This window comes from Palaemon carinicauda, chromosome 5, assembly GCF_036898095.1.
Source record: "Palaemon carinicauda isolate YSFRI2023 chromosome 5, ASM3689809v2, whole genome shotgun sequence".
Lineage (NCBI taxonomy): Eukaryota > Metazoa > Arthropoda > Malacostraca > Decapoda > Palaemonidae > Palaemon > Palaemon carinicauda.
Window position 1 is genome coordinate 100057193 of NC_090729.1, and position 26500 is coordinate 100083692.

At 33.9% G+C, this 26500-nt stretch overlaps 1 protein-coding gene across 1 annotated transcript in view; it reads left to right on the top strand.

Annotated features, from left to right (window-relative positions):
• Positions 1–26500, top strand: part of LOC137641379 (paired box protein Pax-6-like) — an 83518-nt gene that overhangs the window by 18634 nt on the left and 38384 nt on the right. The gene's annotated exons all lie outside the window — the stretch shown is intronic.

Below are 26500 nucleotides of genomic sequence, written 5' to 3' on the forward strand. Positions count from 1 at the left end.
TCTTATAGTTTCATTTCTAATGCTGTTCTGCCATTTAACTCCCAATATCCTCCCAAGGGCTTTGTTCTCAAATATACTAAATATATTGAAGATTGTTTCATTGTCATACCATGGCTCATGACCATATAATAACACTGATCTCACTAAACTGATAAATAGCCGGATTTTTATATATCACATCAGGTGATTTGATTTCAAGATTTTACTTAAACTAGCCATTATCTGATTTGCTTTTTTCAATCTTTCACTAAACTCTAATTCTATAGACCCTGTGTTAGAAATCATAGTTCCTAAATATTCAAGTGATTCTACCTCGCTAATCCTCTCTCCTTCTAATGATATTTCATCTTCCATTGTATACTCCATTCTTATTATCTCTCATTTTTTTTATCTATCTTGAGCCCAACCTCGTGTGATATTTCATGTATTCTCGTAAGAAAACATTGCAAATCATATGGTGTTCTGCTAACAAGGACAACATCATCAGTATACTCTAGGTCTGTTAATTTCACATCACCAATCCAGTCCAATCGTTCTCCACTATCTTCGACTGTTCTACGCATTACAAAATCTATGAGAAGGAAAAACAACATAGGTGACAGCACATTCCCTTGGAGTACTCTGCTGTTAACTGGAAATTCATTAGATGAGACTCCATTAAAATTAACTTTAAACTTCCTATGGTCATGAGCAGACTTAGTCAAATTCACATATTCAAGAGGAATTCCATAATAACATAGGACTTTCCACAAAATTGGTCGGTGCACACTATTAAAGCTTTTTTTCAAAGTTCACAAATGCCATCAAAAGCGGATTTCTATACTCTACACATTGCTGTACATGTCTCAAAATGAAAATTTGCTTAGTGCAACTTCTACCTTTTCTAAATCCTGCTTCTTCATCCCTCAGCTTTTCATCAATCTTTCTCTATAGTCTCTTTAGAATAAGCATACTATATATTTCCATAACAACTGACGTAAGTGTTTAGCTTTTGTAATTATTGCAATCAGTCATGTCCTCTTTTTTCGCCATTTTCACCAACACTCTCAACTCCCATTCATCAGGTTTTGCCTCTTCATGCCACATTCTACAAAATAATCTTGTAAGTATTATAGGAGTCTGTTAATTTTCTACCAGTATCATCTCGGCAGTTATTCCATCATATCCAGGCGCTTTCCATCTCTTTAGTTTTTTTAATGATAGCTTCGACTTCAAACACACTGAATTCATTCATGGGCATATCAAGGTCTTCGATAACTTAAGGTATATCAATCAAATTATTCCCTTCGCATCTCTTATTCATAACCTCACTAAAGTGTTCCATCTAACGTTGTCTTTCTTAATATTCTGTTGCCAGAGCTGAGGGAGTAGTCGTACCCTGGTAAGAGGGGGTTGCGTGTGCGTGCGTATACACATCTATCTACTATTTAAATGTCATTTTTGACGGGCTGTGATGACTAGTGTATAGGTATAACCTCTGTAAACAGTATACTGAATATATATTTATTGATGTTTATTTATATATATATATGTATATATATATATATATATATATATATATATATATATACATATATATACATATTTATGTATATATATGTATACATATAAATATATATATGTTTGTGTGTATGTATGTATGTATATATGTATGTATGTATGTATGTATGTACATATACTGTATATGTATATATACAGACATATATATATATATATATATATATATATATATATATATATATATATATATATACACATATATATGTATTTATATATGCATATATATATATATATATATATATATATATATATATATATATATATATATATATATATATATCTCCAAGAAACAGCAGGCTAGAGGTCTTTTGGTTCTGCAAGTGATTAACCAGAACATGACGTAAAATCTTCCATGAAGTTGATGACTTAGCGTTTTACCTACAGAAAGAAACTAAAAGGATTAGTTCTGTAATAGGTGATGTCCCTTGAAAACGCTGATACACTATGTCTGGGAGAGAAAGTCCAAAAACCATATAGTATTAATTAATCTATTTATAAAATCTTGAATCTCTGGAATTATATGAATTCCTCTGATGTTCATCACGGAACGAAACGGAGCTTTTCTGCGGCAGCATGGAATTGGTCACCCATTACAATCAAAATGGCGCTTGCATTAACCACCCCATCTGTGTCCCTCCCTCAGGCACCTTCATGCTAATCAACACCGAACCTAGGTTACATATGCTGCAGTACAGTGTTTTATAGATGGCTCTCCGCTGTGCTCCCGTGACGGGCCCTTGGGTGCCATGCTAGCCACTGCCTTAGCTTGGACAATAAACAGACATTGTTGCCAAGGGTGATTATGGTAACATTGCTGGTGATAATTGTTCTGTAAGCGACACGAACTGGCCCAAAGATAATGATGGCCCTCCCAGATATGACTCATAAAAAACGCACTCCCTCGGAGCACCCCCTCGCGAATTCCTGCTTCAAAAAAAAAAAAAAAAAAAAAATATTAGCCATAATAAACTAGGAGCTAATCAATGATTTACAATGACCTATATGAATTGTGGTTTATACCGGAATATGAAAATAAGGCTTATTTCGAAACAATTGTTTTAATGAGATTACATGATAGGCGTTGATATTTCCCCTTGACAGACTTGTCAGCCATCATGATAACGTTCCATCGCCAGCATAGTCAATATCATCGGTGGCTATGCTGTGTGACAATATCAATCCTAGTCATAATTCTCACAGACTCTCGAACACAGGCAAAACGAGGTCATAATTATGCCTATAATGCAGTGTAGCGTCTCTCACTTCCTCACTTCCTTCGATCCTAATTAGGCTGTGTCGCACACCGAAATGCATCAGCCTAGATCGTATCGAAAATGATTGATAGTTGGTCAAGAATGCAATATTCAAGGTAGGCCTACATATGCCATTTTTCCTTTAAAGTCGAGTTGACTATTATGTGATATACTGGTCCGCAAACACACACACATACAAATATATATATATATATATATATATATATATATATATATATATATATATATATCTATATATTTATATATATATACATATATATATATATATATATATATGCATATGTATATATATATATATATATATATATATATATATATATATATATATATAAGTATACATATATATATATATATATATATATATATATATATATATATATATATATATATAAGTATATCATATATGTATATATATACATATATGTATATATATATATATATATATGTATATATATATATATATATATATATATATATATATATATATATATATACATATATATATATATACTATACAAATTGTGCACAAATAAATAGAGATTTCTACCTTGCATCATGACAGATCCGTTTTCACTCCAAATGAAAAGCTAGGTTGCTATCAATCATGCCATCAGAGGGTCTACAAGAATCGGACGGACCTAATTGCTGAGGGTTTTACCAAACTTCCCCAACCAGCAGGTGACCAAATTGATATCTTTTAATTTAATGTACCCCTAATGACTCAACATATAGATAAGAATTAACACAATATTGATCTCAAATATTGAGATCGAACCCTTGTCTCTTCAAATAAAAAACGTCACCTGAGAGAGAGAGAGAGAGAGAGAGAGAGAGAGAGAGAGAGAGAGAGAGAGAGAGAGAGAGTATGCGTTTGAATATATGCATATTAATATGCATTTGATTGTATGTTTCTTCCTATTGTTTTTTCCCTGTGAATTTCAACTGTTGATAGTTGAAGTACCAGGCCAAGATTTTAACGATACAGTTGCAAACGGCGTGAAAAGAGGGAAGCCAGATATTCAAATTAATAGGCAGGGAGTCATGATTAAATGTTAATCACTAATTCACTGCACAGTGTCAGTAAAAGTGATTAATCTTCTCATTTGACAACCTAACGCTTTGACAAAATAAGCAACGAAAGTCGATGTGCTATTTTGACCTTTTCGTTCCTCCATCAGTGAGTAGACCATTTGATTTTCCTTCTAAATAGGCATTAGGTGAAGAAATGTATATTCTAAGCAGTTAATCTCTTGAAAATAGATTAGTTATTGTTTGCATCTTTTTGTTCAGGTGATATTGCTTGCTTATGACGTATCTGCGTTTTCAACAATTCGTTTTTTTTGGTAATAATATTTTACATGTATTCTCATCAAGTTATTTGATTTTATTTGTACAAGTTTATATTTGATTTAGTCGTGAAATAAAGATGCATTTATTACTATTACAGAGCTTTTGTAGATTGTGTTGAATTCACAAAAATAAAATTTACTTTGATACATATGTCCAAGTTTATCTAAGATATATAAGACAATTATCGTTTTCTAAAAATATTCTTTTAATCAAATTTCTTAACAGTCATTGCCTTCATTCTGAAAAGTATACTTGGTAGTTATTGTCAAAATTATCTTTTCTCAACTGGAGAGCTTTTTTTTTTGAAGAAAATAATACAAAGTAAAAGAATCCGGATAAACAAAAAATAGTTTATGAAGCAACAAAAATGATGCAGATTGTGAGGAAGACATTTTACTTGCAAGCTTGTGTTAGGAACGCCTTACAAAAGTGACCAATAGAACAAACGTCGAAGGAGATGCCTACTGACGAAGGTGGTGCTCGAAGGGCGAAGTTCTCTTGGGATAACAAAGAAAAAAGATCTCTTTTAGTTTAAGCAAGAATGACATTTTCGTGCCGCTGATCGTTGCAATTGTGTCATTGTGGGTGGAGTACCAACACAATGAATGCAACTTTTTAGACGCAAGGATTAGAGAAAGTAAGTTGACCTAACCCCTCTTCCTATGATCTCTACGCTTTTTATGGTAGATTTTCTATCAATATATATGACAGGGAAACCCATACTAGGTTGGTTTGCTGTAAGCGATCAGAAGAAAATCTCTCGCCATCACCAATCCACACTAGCTAGCATGATGATGAAAACTGGCCAAAACCCAGACATGAATTAGACAGCCTCTATAGCATTTAAGAAACTTCCAGATGACTAAAATTACTGCCAGATCTTTGCTCAGACAGCATCTTTAATGTTAAAAATACTTCCACAAAACTAAAATTACTGCCAGATCTTTACTCAGACAGCATCTTTAATGTTAAAAATACTTCCAGAAAACTAAAATTACTGCCAGATCTTTGCTCAGACAGCATCTATTACGTCTGGCAAGGGACTCGAAAAGGTTGCATCTGTTGTCATCATATATATATATATATATATATATATATATATATATATATATATATATATATATATATATATATATATATATATATATATATATATATATATATATATATATATATATATATATATATATATATATATATATATATATATATATGCTAGTTTTCTCACAACTTACATGACATTCGTACATTTGAATATCGACCTCCGAATCAAACAGAAGTAAACATTGGATTAAAACCAATAATATATCTCTTAGTCTTTCCAGACCGAATTTCAGTACCAGAAATTCTGGTGAATTTCAATGTGTTTTTTGAAGAGTTCTCTACTTCAGGATGATGGACTGGTATGATAGCATTCGCTGATGAGTAGCTTAGTCAGTGCTATCTTCGTTTAAAGCTGACAAACGTTCTTGCTTTTAGGGCTAAAATCATGGGGTACAGGAAACATGTATGGTCACAGAATCTTTACTTTTCAATTACAGCGACGAATGACCACTCAAAATGTTTGTATTGACGTCCGCTAAATAATATATTGAAATGTATTGAAGATCATAGAAATTGCTCCTCACACATCTTCATATCACCCTCATGAATAATTATTCCCGTATTCAGTTTGCCAATAAGAAATCACCACTCTCCTCGTTACAGAAGTCTACAGTAATGCCAAGTTTTTCATCAGATTTCTGATTTTCAAAAGTCTTCACAACTTACTCATATCTCCGCACTTAAGTTCCACTGCAAAAAAAGTGCAACTTTCAAGCCCTAACACACTTGCATGCCAACAACTCTAATACAAACATTGGAGCAGGTATTCCACACATCCACTTAATTTCCAGATGCCCATCATCTCCGATGGTCCATCCATGCTCTTTTGGATCTGCTACATTTGGATGAATTTGGAGGAAACGCTTCCAAATTGTAGATTGGAAGTTTTCACATAATCTCAAGAAGAAGAGGCTGTCTTTGCAAAGAGGATTTCCCTTGATTCCATCTCCCCACATTTCGCCATGAAGAGTTTATTGGCGATGAAAATGTTAAAAGAGGGTACATACATTTGTTAGGTAAATGGTTGCTGGTCCTCAAAGAGTTGTTTGTAGATACCAAGACTCACCTAGGTCACTGAAGGCTTTCAAAATACTTTCGTTACTTTTCAGTTTTTTGTTTTTTTGTTTAGATCAATTATCTTTTCATGAAAAGTGAAAGGTACTAACTGAATAATATTCTGTGAATACACCCAGACAGACTTGAGCCTTGCAAACACTGTCTCCAAACACCGAGGCTAGTTTTCTAATGGCTAGAAATCTTTTCCTGTTCTTAGTTGCATACTTCATGTTTAATGAAAAGGAAGAAATATCCTTGTTGAAGACCAAGTAAATAACTTAGAAATCTGTATCTTCTAAAATTTTTTTTTGGCTTTATTATACCTAGATTGCTGGAATACAGCAGCATGCAGGTTTCTGTCTCCTCTTGCGATAACGTCAAATCAGTCATTCCCTGAAACATCTCGTCCAATTTTGAAAGAAACCTCTTTATTAGTTACATAGAATGTTTTGTTTGATAGTTTTGCTCGGGTTTCAGTCGACTTCCAGTCATTGGCAAGGAAGTTAATTAGGCTGGATGTGTTGTTTGAGCTATAAAGGAACTTTAGCCACTTCTTGATTTTATGATCTGGTCCTTTGCTTTTAAACTGAAGACCTAAATTAATCTACTGTGATATCTTTCAGCTTTTATTATGAACTCCTACTAACAATAACAACAACAACAATAACAGCAGAAAATGCAGCTATTTATAGTTCACTACAGGACAAAGGCTCAGATATGTCAATTCATGTCTGGGATTTGGTCAGTTTTCATCACCACGCTGGCCAGTGCGAATTGGTGATGGTGGGAGATTTCCGTCTTATTGCTCATAGCGAACCAACCTAGTAAGCATGGCCCTGATTATAACAGCTTCCCTGATCATGGCAATGCAGAAACCCTTTCACCACGTTAACTAATCCCCACTCCTACCTGTACTCATCAAATACAAAATCCAGTCTCTGACTGTATACCTTCATAAGTACCTTGGTTCAAACAGATATGGAAAATTGTGAGAATGTCAAATCATTGCCCCATATTTTGCAATCTAGGCTCATTCCATCAATGATACATGTGGCATAGTCTATACTGGAGCTGCCATGGTTCCCAATTGTCTTGCTAATATGTTTTTTTTTCTTTTGTATTGCCTATAGATCCATAAGCATTTTATATTTTCCAATGTAACAGTGATCATGGGGCCAAATAAGTTCTGGTCTGCTTTCAGAATCCCTTCTTTTGCTTGTTATTTTACAGGTCACCTTCTTCTTGATTGTGTGAGGTCTTAAAGATTTGCTTTTTTATTTTCTCATTGAATTTTGCTCCTCATGGATCCTTCTAAAGACGTCTTGTAGGCTTCCTCCCCTACTTGTTGTGCTTTAAAATCATTGGCAACTTGTGGCCATGAGGACTAAATTGTCTTGGTCTTGTTGCAGTTGATTTAACTATGCATATTTCATCATGAGATCCATCAAGGCTTGTATGTCTGTTTCATCTTTCTTGATCCTGGTCAATTGCAAATTTGGATGATTCAGTTTTGAACCATCTAACCCTCTCATCTCCCTTAGCTACCTAGAAACATGCTTTGATACTCAGCTGTCAGGTAAGATTTCATAACAGCTCCAGGTTTAAGGCTGAAGCACTTGGTCCCTCTTGATGTTTGTGTATCTTTATTTGCAGTTTCTTCTATGATCTGGTCAACTGGAATTCTACCAAATGAACTGCTGAATTCAAGCTGTACAGCAAAACATATTTTCATGAATTGCTCATACATCTCTTGGTGATCAATATGTAGCCGGAGCATTGGTGCATAGTATATTGGCAGGCATCTAGTATAGGTAAGCTTGTCGTATTCAGAGCACTATGAAATCCTTTCATGGATAGAGTTCAGATGCAATAGCCCAGTCACCTTCTCGTGATTCCCTCAGGATTCCAAACATTGTGTTCAATAAGTCAATCAATGTAGGACATCTAATAGTCCATTTGAATGTGTTAGATATTCAAAGTCTTCCTCAAACAGATACATGATGCAAAAACAAACAGTGGACTCCATCAGTTCTTTCATAGAAGAAGGAGAAACCTCATCATAGATGTTTCTAATAACTTCAAGGGCCTCTTTCTTGCAGTGTATATCATCTCTTGAATTAGTTTCAAAGTAGGTAGCCTTTCCAAGCCAGTCTTATTAGCCCTTCATAAAACAGTTTATAGAGTCATAACAGCATGTTTGTAATATCGACCTTTCATGACACCAGCTATAGATTCATCTACAATTACACTTGACTCAACATAGATATCCTTCAACCTTGTATCCTAGAAATATTTCCCAATGATCAAAAACATTATACAGATTGTGTGAAATACACCAAGTCTCAAGATGATTTTATTAAACTTGTTTTGATGCTTCCATACAATTTCTGCTGCCTTTCTATAAAGTTCTTGATCACAGACACAAACTATTGGGTTCAACTTCAAAGACTCCATGATATTGACTTACTAGTTTAGCGCCTCCTAAACTGTGGACATTTGATTTGGAGGGACATATATTGTTGGCATGTATCCAACCCTGTATAGGATCTACTCTTAATCACTATGGAAGAAAATATTATAGCCTGTCCAATTAAAGAGGCCTCTCGGAATCTAAAAGGAATCGTTCGACAGAACTGTTCCAAAAATAGGAGATTCAAGTTACACCTAGCAGGAGAAAACATTAGCATTATTCAAATGGAAATATTTTGATATCCCAAAAAAAAAAAAAAAAAAAAAAAAAAAACATTACTAATAATATGAGAGATATGGACAAAGTTCAAGTGAGAAATTCCATAAGCTGCTAATTAAATCGTTGTCTTAATTCTCTACAAAAATACGCAGTTTTCAGCCGTATTTCAACTGCTTAAGAGTTGAGCTGCGAAAGAAACCAGAGAAAAAAGTAAAGTATTTATGGAGAAGCTTAGAATAGTAGATATATAGGGATGATAGAGTCCTGACTGGGGATATAGACAAAAGTATAACAATTTTGAGGGTGCTCTTAGATGAAAAAGTTTAGACCCTATTCTAACAAAACTGGGCTAGTATTATAATGATTCATGGCAACCTGAAAGATTGAGCAATAAATGCCGTCCATATGGATGTTGAAAATAGAAGCCAATATTTTGATCAGGTTTTCAGTTCTAATCCTGAGAGAAGATTATTGGACAAGAGAAAAGAACCAGTGGACAAACGAAGCCGGACAGGGTGAGTGAGTGAATGGTGATGCAGCTGTATTATATCTCAGGTGTGTGAAGGGATTTTGGAATCAGCTTTCCTATATGGAAGTAAAGTGTTGGTTTTGAATTTTATTGAAAATAAAAACGTTGGTGCTAACCAAATGATTTTTTTTTTTTTTTTGTAGTCTGTATGTGCAGTGAAAACTTTTGAAATAAGGGGAAAACCTGTAAAAGAGTTAGCCTAGCTTAAAGGAAGGGTCAGTTTCGAGATTCTTCAGTTATGTGAAGAGCTGAGGATGGTAAGATGGTAAAAAGAATGTATACTTGAGAAATATGAGGAGGAAGCATGAGAGAAACATCTATAAAACGATGGATTAGAAAGGAAGAAATTCTAATATTCAGGAAGTGGGAGACTGCGGCTAAAGTGCTACAGATGTGAAAGACGTTATTATTATTATTATTATTATTATTAAGAGAAAGAGAAATAAGATTAAATAGTAGTATGCCCGAGTGTACCCTCAAGCAAGAGAACTCTAATCCAAGACAGTGAAAGACCATGGTAGAGAGGCTATGGCACTATACAAGAGTAGAGAAGAATGGTTTGATTTTGGAGTGTCCTTCTCTTAGAAGAGCTGCTTATCATAGCTAAGAGTCTCTTCTACCCTTACCCTTACCCTTGCAAAATTACAGTGCAATAGTTAACCCCTTGGGTGAAGAAGAATTGTTTGGTAATCTCAGTATATGAGGACAGAGGAGAATCTGTAAAGAATAGGCTAGACTATTTGGTGTATATGTAGGCAGAGGGAAAATGAACCGTAATCAGAGAGATCGATCCAATGCATTACTGTCTGACCAGTGAAAGGACCCCATAACTTTCTAACGGTAGTATCTGAACGGGTGACTGGTGGCCTGGCCAATCTACTATCTCTAAAGAAGAATATAGCGACTGCGATCAGTCCTCGGTCTAAGTGGAGTGACGAACGGGATATGGGTGTTGTCTATGCAGGTTCCTCCACCAATTAACACTTAAAGTATAATATATACGTACATTCATATACTGTGTATATATATATATATATATATATATATATATATATATATATATATATATGTACACACACACACACACACACACACACATATATATATATATATATATATATATATATATATATATATATATATATATATATATATATATATATATATATATATCAACGAAGAGCTATAAATCTTCATATAAGTTTAGTTTGAATATGGAATTAAGGACTAATAAAGGAGGATTAATTGATAACCGAATCGTTTAGATTAAACGCAATACTTGATGTTCTGCCCTCGGCTTTTTAAAAATGCCTCTAAGAAATTCATTATAGTATGAATATCCAATTGTTTTACATCATATGAAAAGTTTGATGAGAAATAGTAAATATACTAATGTCTCCAAATAGTGTATCATGATTGCCAAAATGGCTCGAACCTCAGTAAATGGGGAGAGGCCTGGTTCAGTTTTCCCAGAACGAATGAATGATCAAATCCTAAAAAAAATCGTTTCCCACCATTCGAGAAAAATGAGAAAGAATTGAAGTAGAAAAATTAAGTGAAAACTGCATAAAATGGTAAGTTTCTTGTCAGTTCCAAGATGGCGACAGACGCGCCCGACCAACCCCTTTGTTCCCGTTAGGGTTGAACACGCAAGAAGAAAAGTCCCCCGTCATTTTGCAAGGACTGCGCTCATTGGTCCAACCGTTCCGTGAGTGACCAATTACAGCTGTCGTCATAATAGCTCCGTCACGATATTGGCTCACGATCTAGGGAGCGTCGATGGTGAGTGACTTGGCCGAAGTAGGATTACGAGTTGCAGTGAAATGTTGGGCGATTTCCTACAAAGAATTTCAGGAGCCATTGTGGTTTAAGGCGAAGGATTGCGATGCCTTCACTTATTATTTCATGAAGATGAAGACCATCAGGATGTTCTTTAAAATCCAAGAAAGTGATACTTAAATCTACTTAATTCTTGAAATTTCTCTTTTGAAAGGCCAAACGTATCTTGTTTTGTATCCTGAACTTATGACGTCAGTAAAATTATGGACGTGGTATTAATTTGAATAGACGATCCTATCATCTAACGATACATCGTGCGATGCCATGTTGCTGTCTTGGTGACAGTCCACCCAGAGAGAAATATTTTTCTTTTTCTTGGAATAGCGTGACAAACATTGCTAAAAAGGTCCAAAGGATTCAACTGAGTAGAGGAAAACACATGAAACAATACAGCTAATTCACTCAAGGTCTCATTTACGAAACAACATTACGCGAGGCAGTGAAATGGAACCAGAGTTGAAATTCAGGAAAAGTTCTGTAGAGGAACGACATCAGCAGAAGAAACACGATGGTGTGAGAGATCGTTATCTGCTTGTCAGCAGAACTTTACGTAGACCCTGACTGGCATTTCGCACTCACTATTAATACAAAAGCGAGCATAAGGGACGAATCACCATCAAAGCTTTAACTGACAAATAGTGTATAACATTATTGCATTCTGTAGCGAAATGACAGTCATTTTTAGCTAATGATGAAAATACTTCTACTGGTAATTGAGAGGCCCCTTTTCTTATTATTTCTATGCTATCATTCACAACCTCGTATGCTAACTATTATATTAATCTTAATAAGATAAAACAAAATGCAAAGTAAAAAGTTTATGAAAGTTGTGTAAACAAAACACTCGTAAAACATATCCATTGGTGCATGAGTAGACTATAACTAGAATCTTTGCATGGATTACACTAAATAAAAAGGAGTCTGCACAATGACAAGTAGGCTACAGCAGATTGAGGGGGAAGGGTGAAGGGGGGGGGGGGGCGTGTTCCGGGTGACGACGATATTAATGTTTTGCTAATTAACTAGCAAGTTCTCTTTCGCTCTCCGTCCGATTGTCTGTCTGTCTGTATGTCCGTGAGACAACGTCATTTATGATGCGACGGCTGCTTTACCCTCTTTCACCTCCACTAATTTCCTCACAATGCAAACCGCCCATCCACCAACACGACCCCGCCCCCACCTACCGTCCCTGATGGCTGTACAGTTGGAGTTCACAATGAAGTGCTGATAGTTGCGATAGTTCCAGATCGTGCATCTGGACAATGGTTCATTTGTATGCTCTTGGGTAATGGCCCCTTGGTCATACTCGTACCTACAATACATAACCCCCACCCCCACCCCCACCTTCCCCCTCACTTACCTGGGCCTCGTTATTGCCATTACCTTCGCTGCTGTTCATTTCTTCTCTGTTTGCTTTTGCTTCTTAAATCCTTTCTAAATGGTCCCTGTCGATTTTTGCTTTGCATTTTCATCTCCTTTTATTTCTTGGGCCTACAATAGTACTTGGCTTCATCTTTCTTAGATTACCAGAGGGAAAACAAACGAAAGCTTCGAAGCTTTTCGTAAGGAGTACAAAATATGAATCGTTTTCCTTTGAGGTTTAACAATTGCTCATTGATATTAGAATTTCTTATAAAACCAGTTTTCGAATTTCAATAAATAATGGTTCATTTCGAATAATTTACCAAACCAACAATATTTTGATCTAGGGATTTTATTGGTGGTTTCTTGAGACTCGATTTTGAGTTAATTTGTTGAAAAGAAGCATTTTATATAAATCAGGCAAATTTTCCCTGAATAAAATAAAATAAAATAAAATCAATCTTACATCAAGAAGCTTGGCAACAGGCCGGATGAACTTGAATGTTACCACGAATGAAATATAATTTTATCATATTGTCTGAGTAACGCTACGGTCATCTTCTGACCGTGTCACAATGGAAGATTATGTATATCACTTCTGCAGAACGAGACTGGATTAAAGTTTATAAAATATACAAAATCACCAAGCATAAGTAGGGCAAAGAACTCTTCTTGGGGTGGGAATCTCAAATATGCAATGTGTTACTCGAAGGATGGCAAATGTAAATATCATTAAGGCCTATTTAGGTTACAAACGTTACAACTCCATTTTAGTCTGTAGGCCTATTCACGGCTATGAGGATCGTACATACTTGGTGAGTAATTAGATCGATCAAAAGTATCGGAAGTCTAGAGCAAATATTGAATTTTGATTTTTTCTATCTAACAAGCAAGAGGAAGGATGTTAGTCTTATAGTTCGTTATATATTAAGAACCCAAATAAAGGCTTTAGCATATGGTTGAAACTATAGCGTAGTTTCAGCTTGTGACTAAAGAAACAGTAACGGTCAAATTTAGAAAACATTTGAAGAATCTTAGAATAAAAAAAAAGTTTTATAAATCCTCGTTCAGATAACATCAGGAGAGTTAGCTTTATGATTTGGCAATGTTAATGAAATGGACGTGGAAACTTAAGTATAGCTTTTGAAGAGATATCTTGGAAGAGTTTTAAAACTAAATAATCACTAAGCAGTTGAATTTATAATTGAAGAACACAGGTAGAGGGTTGACTGACATTAAAAGCATGGATATCAGTTTGTGAATAAGGAAGATGGTACTTGTAGTATACTGGCAGTCAATTGATCATGAGTGAAAGCAATACTACTACTCAGTCAGTCTTACACCAAACTTGATGGCGAACACTTGAGGGGCATTTTGAAATGAGTTCTCATTATGAAACAACTCGAAGAACGCAAGAGAAATAGGCTATGCTATCAAATCCATGGGAATAGATTAGATTAACCAAAGCATGAGTGTGAGAATATTGACTGATAGAAACTCAGAGCCCAACTTGAGCTCCGCTGTTTACCCCAACTCTTCCATTCATCTAAACAACCAAAGAAAAAGTGTGTGAAGCCATCGATGCCTCTTACAAATCTTTGACTTTATGACACACCAATGGACCACAAATCTGTTCGACCAAAAGTCACGACACTACACTCACGCACTTACTGCCTATTCACCAAATGATGCTTATCATGGAAGGCTCTCAAAACCTGCCAAGTGTTGCAGTGATTAGAAACTCACGAATATGTCTGCAAGTGAGGCTTTGACCGCCAACCCCCCCCCCACCCCCCGTCTCTCTCTCTCTCTCTCTCTCTCTCTCTCTCTCTCTCTCTCTCTCTCTCACATGTGTATATTTTGGTGCGGTGAAGTTTATATATATATATATATATATATATACATATATATATATATATATATATATATATATATATATATATATATGTGTGTGTGTGTATATATATATGTACATATATATATATATATATATATATATATATATATATATATATATATATATATATATATGTGTGTGTGTGTGTGTGTGTGTGGTGGGGGGTGTATGTATGTATGTATGTATGTGTATGTTATCTATCTATCTATCATGCATCTTGTTTTGTTATTTTAATAGCTTTTTCTTTCTTCATGTTTGTCGCTCACAGAGCTTTTTTCACAGTCGGCACCTTTGGGAATGCAGCCCTCTTGCTTTTCCAATAGGCTTGAGATTAGCTAGTAATGGTAAAAATGACAACAACAACAACAACAACAACAACAATGATAATAATAATAATAATAATAATGATAATAATAATAATAATAATAATAATTTGAATAGCATACCATTTTCTACTCTCTTTTTTGTATATAAATTAGTATATACATGTATATATATATATATATATATATATATATATATATATATATATATATGTATATATATATAGATATATATATATGTATATATATATATATATATATATATATATATATATATATATATATATATATATATATATATATATATATATATATGTGAGTGTGTGTGTGTATACATCTATACCTGTGTGTGGGTATGTTTGTCAGTAAATATATAAATGATTTCAACCACGTTGTGTAAATACATTGCATGTCGTAGAACATTTGTATTCTATCCTTGCCTCAGTACAGTAGGTGGCCAGTAGAGATTATATTCAATATAATTTTTACAACTATTTCAAATGAACTTCATTACCTCATGGGCTCTGCAGTCCTTGAATTGGCTGACAATTAGGACGTCAGCTTTAGTAGGCTAATCTTGTAATCATATAATCATGGTGACACAATCTTTATCTATGAGCAAATGTTCATTTGGACTATCTCCAAAAAAGGTTTTTATGAATTTGCTCTATTTTGTCTCGTGACGTAAAACCCGTGTGAACTTTATGTATTGACTCAGTTATCAAATCTCATTACTCGCTTGTTGAGGACATATTTGAATTGGTGCTATACATTAATACTGTCTGTGTTAAAGTTAAGATTTTAATGGTTCTATTTTAAATTTCGATTAACTATTTCATTTAGTTTCTACCTAATTTCAGCCCTTTTTACTATTCAAGTAACCTTTTATTTACTCTCTTATTGGCTATGCTTTACCATTGTACATGAAAAAATGATCTGTGGTTGATCACCTGCAAAATATTGCATGATGCAGGAGCCAAAACAAAATCACTTGTTTATTTTACATAAATCTGTTATTCTTGAAAATTGATACCTGAGCTATGAGAAAACTATGTAACTCAGAGACGACAATATATAAAAACACTGAATATCCGAAGGTCTCTTACTTAACACTCAAAACAAAACCGGGTGAATATAAGAACTATTCAAAAACAACCTTTTACTTTGATTCTTAGTCAGGGATTACGAGCAAGCACTATTATGAGATATTAGTGATCGAAATGATACACTCTTTACAAAAATAAATATATTCTATAAAAAGTTACTATAATAATACAAAAAGAATTAACACCGAAAATGAATCAATCAAAATATTAAATCTGAACAAAACCTTAGACTAAGACAATAACAAATATTACTTTATAAAAAATTTGTCATCACTTGTTTCACTGGAAATCAATTTATAAAAATATTTAATTTAGATGACAAATGAAAATACAAAAAATTTAACACTAATGCTTTAAAACTAAATGGAATTTACATAAAGGTAACTGATACACTGACATGTTTTGGATCACACGAGGTAACTGAATCGTTAAATCAAAATAAATACACTTCACTGTTTATACTAAACTCACAGGGCCAGTTACCAAAATTCATCTCACACAAGTGCTTAAATTAACACAATACATTTTGAATATACTTCAATGAATTCGTCAACGTTTGAACACCCTACACACAATGCATGTTCGATAGAAATCGTTAATCACGGTTGAGAGGGCACAAACTTCATGCACTTAACAGGGGAGAGGACAAACTTGGCTCTTTCAAAGGGACGGGCTGGATCTCTTCTGCTGCTCATGCATTCCTAGGGATGTATATATATTGACTTAATTATTCTAGATCCTTCCAGGTCAGGGGGTCTGGAAGCTTGGGGGCAGTGCTTATGATGCCAAAGTTGCCAACTAAGTAAATCAAACAGTGTAACTATCCTTGCTTGCAAGGCAACCTTCTCTCAGCTAACTCTGCCCACCCACCCCTCGAAACATTTAAAAAAGAGTAAACTTATTTCGAGCAATTACATGTGCTTTCTAACCACGTGGAAGATATGAGAATTGCGTAATCTCTCGTATTCATACCTCGTGTAGTTCATACAGCATAACTAGACAAGTTTTCATAAGACTGTGTAACAAAATATGTGAAATAAAACATTAATTCTTTAAAATAACGTAAAATTACATACATTGACTTGAATGAAAAATACAACTAAATGAATGATTAAAGTCTTATGTAATTTACATACATCACTTAAACCTACATGAGTGAGACCCACCCTACGAGCTGGCTATATATCTCTTAAATACACAAATGAAATTCATGAATAAAATATTTACCGTATACTAGACCAGCTTCGTAAATATATATATATATATATATATATATATATATATATATATATATATATATATATAGCCTACATAACTATTACACATATACATAAAGAAATATAGGCCTATTATATATATTTATATATATATGCATGTATATATAATATATATATATATATATATATATATATATATATATATATATATATATATATATATATATATATATAAATGTATATGTTTATATATGCATGCATATCTATATAAAACATATATATATATATATATATATATATATATATATATATATATATATATATACTGTATATATTAACAAACTAGTTTCCTTGTAGTAGAATCTACTTTCCTGTTTTATGCTGGGAGACAGAATCTTTTCTGTTTTCCTTCTGTCAACCACTTCTCCACATTTCTTAGCTTATTAGATACAGCTCCCATTTCTGGAGTTTCTATTTTCCTTCAATCATTTTTTATCTGCTGACTTATCCCCTTATTATCTCATCATTAGACTACTGCAAATGTCATCTTATTGTCTTTACGAACTTATTGTTCTTTAGGATTGGGTACTTCCATAGCCTCTGTACCATGGTCTTCCAATGTTTTGGGTTAGAACTCTCTTGCTTGAGGGTACACTCAGGCACACTATTCTGTTCCCTTATTTCCTTCCCTCACTGGGCTCTGTTCCCTGTTGGAGCCCTGAATCGCGTCCTGCTTTTCCAGCTAGGGTTGATGCTAAGTTAATAATAATAATAATAATAATAATAATAATAATAATAATAATAATGATAATAATAATAACAATAATATGAATAATAATAATAATAATAATAATAATAATAATAATAATAATAATAATAATAATAATAATAATAATAATTAGTATGAAGAACACTCAGAAAACGCAGACCTCCCCCAAGACATCCCAGTTCCGTCTATTATTCCATCTGGACCTTCACCTGACCCCTATTTATTTGTTTGAGGGGATAATTGTCAGCAACAAATACTTCTTCTTTTAAAGCCTTTTTTTTCAAGTCATAACGAATTTGATTCACCAAGGTAACCTCCTTGGTGAAGGTAATGAACAGTAGAAGATACGTAGAAGAGCATAGATAAAGGAAATCATGACAATACTACAAGGTTAATGCTTTACAGAAATGTACACTATATGTTGGCTTGAATAATCTATAGCTTGATTTGTTCCTTTACAGTAACCAATTCCCCATAATGCCCTTAAAATATCCTTTCATGGATCAGCAAGCAGGTCCGGAGTAATGCTAGGATGTTGACCATACTGTGGTGATTGGTCGATCGTATGATAGTTTTATGCTTAAATATTTTGCCAAGTAGTCTGTGCTTTATTTTGTTGAATGATAAGCAAAAATGTCTTAATTGGTCCAATCTCACAATAATGAAGAATCCTTTAAAAACAATCCTTGATCCGATGTTGATCGGATCAACACCAAAATCTGTTCATTTCCGAGTTAACCCATTTCTGACGTATCCTGATTTTTTATCAAAATTCATCCATAACGTTTTGAGTTAGGCTGGTGATAAACAAGCAAATAAACAAATAAATTGGCAAAGGAGAAAGCGTAACCCTGTTGGCAGAGGTAATAATATGATCCTGAATAAAACTGACGAAAATCTGGATTATTCCATTACAGAGTCGCATAACACAAAAAGCAAACCAGAGGTTAAATGTGACATTTTTCGTAATCAATAGTTTACTCACTAGCAAGTGATCCGCATTACTGTGCTCAGGTACATGGCTTTATTTTTTTGTGACCTCCATATCACATTAAACACCATCTCAGAACGATAAGGCTAATTGAAATTAAGATGCTACAGAAATGCGCCTGTTATTATTATCTATACTAACAACCGATGAATAATGGTGTGGTAATAAACTAAGAAATTAACACTCACTTTAAATATATAATCTTAGTTTTTGTCCCTGACGATGTCCCTATCATAATAAGTGATGCTCTTCGGTTTTCTTTCCATCCACCAATGATGGATACTGAATGATCACCAAGTAGTTGCTATTAACATAACAAATTACTTGATTTTGTTTGTGTTTTAGTGTATTACATCTTTCTTCAATGAAACTTAGGCCTCTTTCCTTTGTGGTGGAGGTGGCACCGCACCGCAAGCGTACAGCCTCCTGGTTTCACAAAAACCTACAAGGATAAGGCTACTAGCTCCACGGCCAGGCATTTGGGGATTTACATAGAAGCTAAACTAGCTATAGCTTAGGGCAACCACTTTCTTGGGGCCCAGAAAAAGATGGTAGAGCAGTAGCTGATAGTTACTTAGATGTAGTAAACTTTTTTGGGACTGTTCAAGAATATAGTTTCTTTTCATCATATACGCACAGATGATCAATACTTCTGTTATTCTTCAGAGATGATTCAAAAGTTTCAAAGTCTTTGACAAAGACCAGATGGAAAGCACATTCAATAGCCACAAGTGCAATACTTTATAGTTATGATGGAATAATTCCCGAATTGCATCAGCTACATATTGATACTACAGAAAAAGGGGAAACAAGAAATCAAGCTATTATTATTTGGTTGAGTTTGAAATCTTGGTAAACAATGTTATATTAGTGCAGTCATTTGTTGGATAAATTTCGCAATCACTGCAAGACCCCAAAAGGAGTCTACATGTATGTAAGAAAGTGTATGCTGCACTTTCGGAATTTGTTAAAGGCACCTAATGTTAATTACAAGAAAGTCAGATTTAAAAGAAGGCATATTGATGATGACGATAATGCTTTAACGAACTTGAGCCAAGAGACAAGTTCAGAGTCAAAGCATTTATACCTGTGTTGGATGCACTAGCGTCAAATCTGTCTCGGAGGACATCAGTATACAAGGATGCTGCAAATAAGTTTCCATTCTTAGCAAAATTAGATGCTACAGAAGAGAGATTCGTGAAGGAGTTGGTGTTCTATGCCAAACATATCCTGAAGATGTGAACATGAACCATGTAGGAAATCTTCAGTATTTTCATGAATATGTTAGACATAGTCTAAGGCTCTAAGCCATGATTCGCAGAAAAATGAGTCTGACAAATCAGGTTCTGTAACGAATAATATTTAACGGTTATGTCCAATCAGCATTTCCTAATGTAAAAGCAATTTGGAGAATGTTTCATATAAAAATGATGCGAAATTGCTCTGGAGAAAGATCTTTTTCTTAGTTGAAGAGGATAACAATTGAATTCATGACAACAAAATTCAGCATAAATTGTGTTCTCTCACTCCCATGTTTATAGAAAGTGACAAACTACATAGTTTGTCGTTTGGTGATATCATCAGTGATTTTGCTCTGAAAAAGGCAAGAAAATATTTTAGTGTTTGGTTTGTATACAGTATACGATAAATCTTGATGAAATTATACAATTTAATGGATAGTGTGTAGATGCATTAACATAATTATTCCTTATCGCAAGTTTCTAGAGAATAAAATATAAGCCTTTGTAAATTCGCTTTTCAAAAGGGTCTTTGTTTTTTTGCCAAAGTGTTTGTATTATCAAGTTTGCTGTGAATAAAAAATAATTTTGAGTTAGAAAATAGTAATATTTCATTATTAATGTACTTCTTAATTGTATTTCAATCTAACGAAAAATTTGATGTAATACAGTCTTTATCAGGTGCAAATGATTTCTGATATCTATTAGGTCCTAAAAGTCAAATAGTATATTAACAGTCTGGACATATAAAGGGCCCCATTATCTCGAAAGAAAAAAATCAGGGCCTCATCAAACCTAAATCCGGCTCTGTTCCACACCTTCATCATTGACCACTACAGATGATGGCTCCTTACAGACTACTAGCATAATCATAAGCGAGTACCCACTTTCCAAGAAGTAGGGGTAAGGTCGCCCCATGCATATTTCAAGAAAAAAACAGAAACTAGACTCTAGCTGATTCATACTTCAGTGTCTATATATACTGTAGGATGAGGCTTATATGCAAGAAATTTCTACAGTATTAATTGCTTTACGTAATTCATGGAAGTCTCATCATTAATTCACTGAACACCCGACTGACGCTGCTACATTAATCTCCAGCTTCCTGGATATTGAGGCCCTTCACTCTAACCTCTTACACTCAGGTAAGAGATGTTGCTCAGAGATTTCATACTTCAACTAAAAAGAAATCATTTTTTTTTTTTATTATAAAAGAAACTCTTTCTTGTATAACCCAGACATATAAAATGACGGGCTTCCCTTAAATCTGTTCTCTTTGGTAGACTTAACAGTTACTGCTCTATTTAAACCAGATGGCTCTATCACTCACTGGCCAAAGGAAAAGACAACACGTATGGTTGTGTTTGACAGTAAGCAGATTAATGAAAAACTCGATCGTCCTCATTCCTGTTTTACTGAGACTGAACTAACTAGTTTAGCTTTTTGGTCCCCCGAAACTGAAACACTCTTACTAGACCTTGATGCTTACGGAGGAGATCCAAATGGTATTTTTCCTTTTTTTTTCTTTTAATAGACAGTTTATTTCTGAATTCTTAAGCTGTCTCCTGTGTTTTTCAAGTTAACAAGAAGTTATTTTTGCACTTGTTGGAGAATTGGTAAGGTTACTCCATTGGGTTAATGTTTGTGGTAGCTCTAGCCTTGGTGAATACTGCCTAATTTTCATACATCCCATGTTATTCAAAATTTTTTTAATGTCTTCTGGTAAAACATGTAAATAAGTAAGCTGAAAGTAATCAGCTTTTCCCTAACTAGCAGTTTAGTTTTTGCAAAGGTCTTGGAACATGTGATGCCCTTCTTATTATTTCGAATGCTTTACAGAAATCCCTTGATTGTGGATAGGAAGTTTGTATTTGGCCTTGATTTTAGTGCTGCCTTTGATGGTGTTAATCATGAGTTTGCTGTTTTCCAACTTAAGCACATGGGAATAGGCGAGTCTTCTCTAAGCATCGCTATTGAATTTCTAAGTAATATATTGCAGAGAGTAATTGTAGATGAGCACCATAGTGATTATAGAAAGGTATTATCTGGGCAGTGTTCTTGGCCCATTACTTTTCATACAAGAAAAGAAGTTCGTTGGTTATGCAGATGGTGCTACTCTCTTTACTTCAGTTCTATCTCTTGATTGTAGATCTGGGGTTGATGAATCCCTTAACCCTGGATAGGTACGGTCCTCGGACACCCCTTTAAGGGTATACTCGGACGCGAACGACCCCGACGCCAAAAAAAATTCTTGAAAAATCGGTTTTTGCAGTAACCTCCTTTTTTCTTTTGCCAAAAAAAACTTCAATGAATGCTTAAAACAACTGTAAAGATAAATACTACTCATCTGCAGAAAAACTATTTATTATAAATATTTTAAAAAATTAAGTAGAAAAAAAAAGACCTGACATAAAAATTCATAAAAAAAAAGTTTATACATATATACACAAATCCTTTTAGGAATTGATTCTTGAATGTTTAGGACACATCTTGATGTATTTTGGATGAAGTCAGACCCATGGAGGTGAAGATCTGAAATGAGAAAAAAAGGGTAACTTTTTTTGGCCAAAAAAAATTGTCCAAATTTCATGAATTTTTTTGGGTACCCAAATGAAATAGGAAGTGGCTAATTTTTTTAGGGAATAAACATATGTTATCCTAAAATAGAAATATGTAAAAAAATCTTCATTATTTTGTAAATTACATTTATATCAGGGGCCATATCTAAAGGTAATTTTTTGAGTACTTGGAAATTTCGTAAAAAAATACATATATTTAATATATAATATGATATTTATGCAGGTAAAAATATACCAAAATATCACAAATTCTATAGGGAACAAGAATATATATAGATAGGGCAGCTTACGCTTCGGATATGTCCACAAAATGGCCGCCAACCACACTGACTCAGACTCCCTAATCTGCCACTTGAAATGTAGGAAGGGTATGTCAATTTCAAGGTGTTATTTACTAATCTAATTATTATTGGATATGCATAAAAATTGTATGGTGGGTTGCTGGATAATTGTCGATTATTTTACGACTATAAAATTAAAATTCTGACCCAAAAAATTTTTTTTGAAGGGAAATAAAATCGAAAAAAAAAAAAATGTAAAACAATATTTTAGCTAAAAAAATTTGATGATATTCAATCAAAAAAAAAGTAAACAAAATTTTCCGACAAATAAACATCTAGAGGAATCATTACTCTGTGATAGTTCCTTAGTACGTAGTAATTTTGAAAGAATTAGGAAAAAACGAAAAAATGGCAATCACCGGAAAATCGAACACATACCTATATATACGCCATATCTGGCTAAAAAAAAGATAGGCATGGGTAGCCAGATCATCTAGAAACACTTTCCAACACTATAAAAATATAAGTTTTGCGACACTACTTGCCAATTCCTTACGGTAACATGACTAAGCAAAAAAATGCAAAACAAATAAAAAGGGGCACTCGTGGAAAAATGGCCATTCTAATATACGGCATTTCAGAAAAAAAAAAATTTCAGCCACGTGCTAGGCAAACCATCAAGGCATATTTTCCGACAAATAAACATATAAATGAAATATTACTCTGTGATAGTTCCTTAGTACGTAGTAATTTTGAAAGAAATGGGAAAAAACGAAAAAATGGCAATCACAGGAAAATCGAACACATACTTATATATACGCCATATCTGGCTAGAAAAAAAATAGGCATGGGTAGCCAGATCATCTAGAAACACTTTCCAACACTATAAAAATATAAGTTTTGCGACACTACTTGCCAATTCCTTACGGTAACATGACTAAGCAAAAAAATGCAAAACAAATAAAAAGGGGCACTCGCGGAAAAATGCCCAACATTCTAATATACGGCATCTCAGATAAAAAAAAAAGACATGCACGTGTTAGCCCAACCATCAAGGCACACTTTCTAACACATAAACATGAAAAAAAAATCAATAATATACGGCAATTCCTTACTACGTAGTAAATTTTTACAAATATTGAAAAAAAACAGAAATTGGCAACCGTAGTTAAATACCCAATATACCAATAACTACGTCGTATCTGACAAAAACAAAATCACGCATGGGTAGCCAGATCATCTAGACACACTTTCCAACATTAAAAAAGCAAAAGTTTTACGACACTATTTCGCAATATCTTACGGAAAAATGACTTGGCAAAAAAATTAAAAAAAATTAAAAAGGGACACTCGCGGTAAAATGCCCGACATTCTAATATACGACATCTCAGATAAAAAAAAAGACATGCACGTGTTAGCCCAACCATCAAGGCACACTTTCTAACACATAAACATGAAAAAAAAATGAATAATATACGGCAATTCCTTACTACGTAGTAATTTTTACAAATATTGAAAAAAAAAACAGAAATTGGTAACCGCAGTTAAATACCCAATATACCAATAACTACGTCGTATCTGACAAAAACAAAGTCATGCATGGGTAGCCAGATCATCTAGACACACTTTCCAACACTAAACAAGCAAAAGTTTTACGACACTATTTGGCAATATCTTACGGAAAAATGACTTGGCAAAAAAATGAAAAAAAATGAAAAAGGGGCAATCGCGGTAAAATGGTCCTCGTGGTGATGAACGACATTTTAACTAAAAAAAAAAACATGCACATGGTAGCCAAACAATCCACCAAGACTTTCCACAACTGATAACCTATACAAGTTGCACCATTCTACGACAATTTCATAATACGTAATAACTTTGATAATTATGCAAACTACCTCAGAAGGGTAAACTCGGACGCGAACGACCCCGACGCGTCTCAGAAATCGGGGAAGGAGTACAGCTACAGCAAAGCACATCTGGACACTACTAGAGCGTGTAGGGGAGACACCTCCTGCAGGTCGATCACCCACAAATTCAGTCACAGGGGTGAGTCACGTGAGAAAAACCTGTTTTTTTTTGACGCTCGGGGTCGCAAACGACCCACCGTACCTATCCAGGGTTAATAGAGATCTACCTAAAATATAGGAGTACCTTAATAACTTAAGATTCACATATGACATAGTTGTGTTTAGTGAGCCATGGGAGGAATTGCAATAGATGAAAAAAAATTTGAATAGAGAAAGCAGAAATGTGGGACTGAAAATTAATATGAGTAAAACTAAGATAATGTTCAATGAAAGTGCAGAGAGACAACAAGTGAGAGTTATGGACGAGCCTCTAGAGATTGTTAATTAATATACAGTACATACTTAGGACAGACAATAAGTGTTTCCCCCGGACACGAGACTCAAATTAAAAGAATGATAAGTATGGGTTGTACAGCTTTTGGTAAGCAAAATAAGGTTATGAAAGGTAAAATGGCACTTTCTCTAAGAAGAAAAGTATTTAATCAGATGGCCCTACCAGTATTAACTTATATATCAGAAACTTGGAGCTGTACTGAAGCGTTAAAATATAAGCTAGTTACAATTTAAAGAACTATGGAAAGCATGATGATGGGAATAACACTAAGAGACAGGAAAAGAGCAACATTGATTCAAGAACAAATTAAAGTAGAGGATATTCTAACAACACGTAAGAGAAGAAATGTACAAGGCCAGGACGCGTATTAAGAATGACAGATTATAGATGAATATTAAGAATAACAGAATGGGTCCCTAGAGATTGCCAAAGAAGCAGGGGAAGGAAGAGGCGATGAAAGATTGACGAACTAAGAAAGTTTGCGGGTGTGGACTGGCATAGAGGCCATAAACAGATGCGAGTGGGACATGTTTGATATATATATATATATATATATATATATATATATATATATATATATATATATATATATATATATATATATATGTATATATATATATATATATATATATATATATATATATATATATATATATATATATATAATACTGTAATGATTGCTTTTAGAAATCACTATGAATACCATATCTAATTCGTAATAATATTTTTTTTTGCAAATGGCGTTTGGAGAGAGAGAGAGAGAGAGAGAGAGAGAGAGAGAGAGAGAGAGAGAGAGAGAGACAAGTGTGCAGCTTCCTTTCAAATTTCCTTGGTGTTAATCTTAATACCCCATTTCCAATTATCAATCTCTGTCCTATTTCCGCTCAGCTGTCGAGAGAAAAAGATTACATCCACCTTTCCTTTTGTTCGTTCAACTCCCTCCGCCACTCATCTCATGAAACTTATATCTTG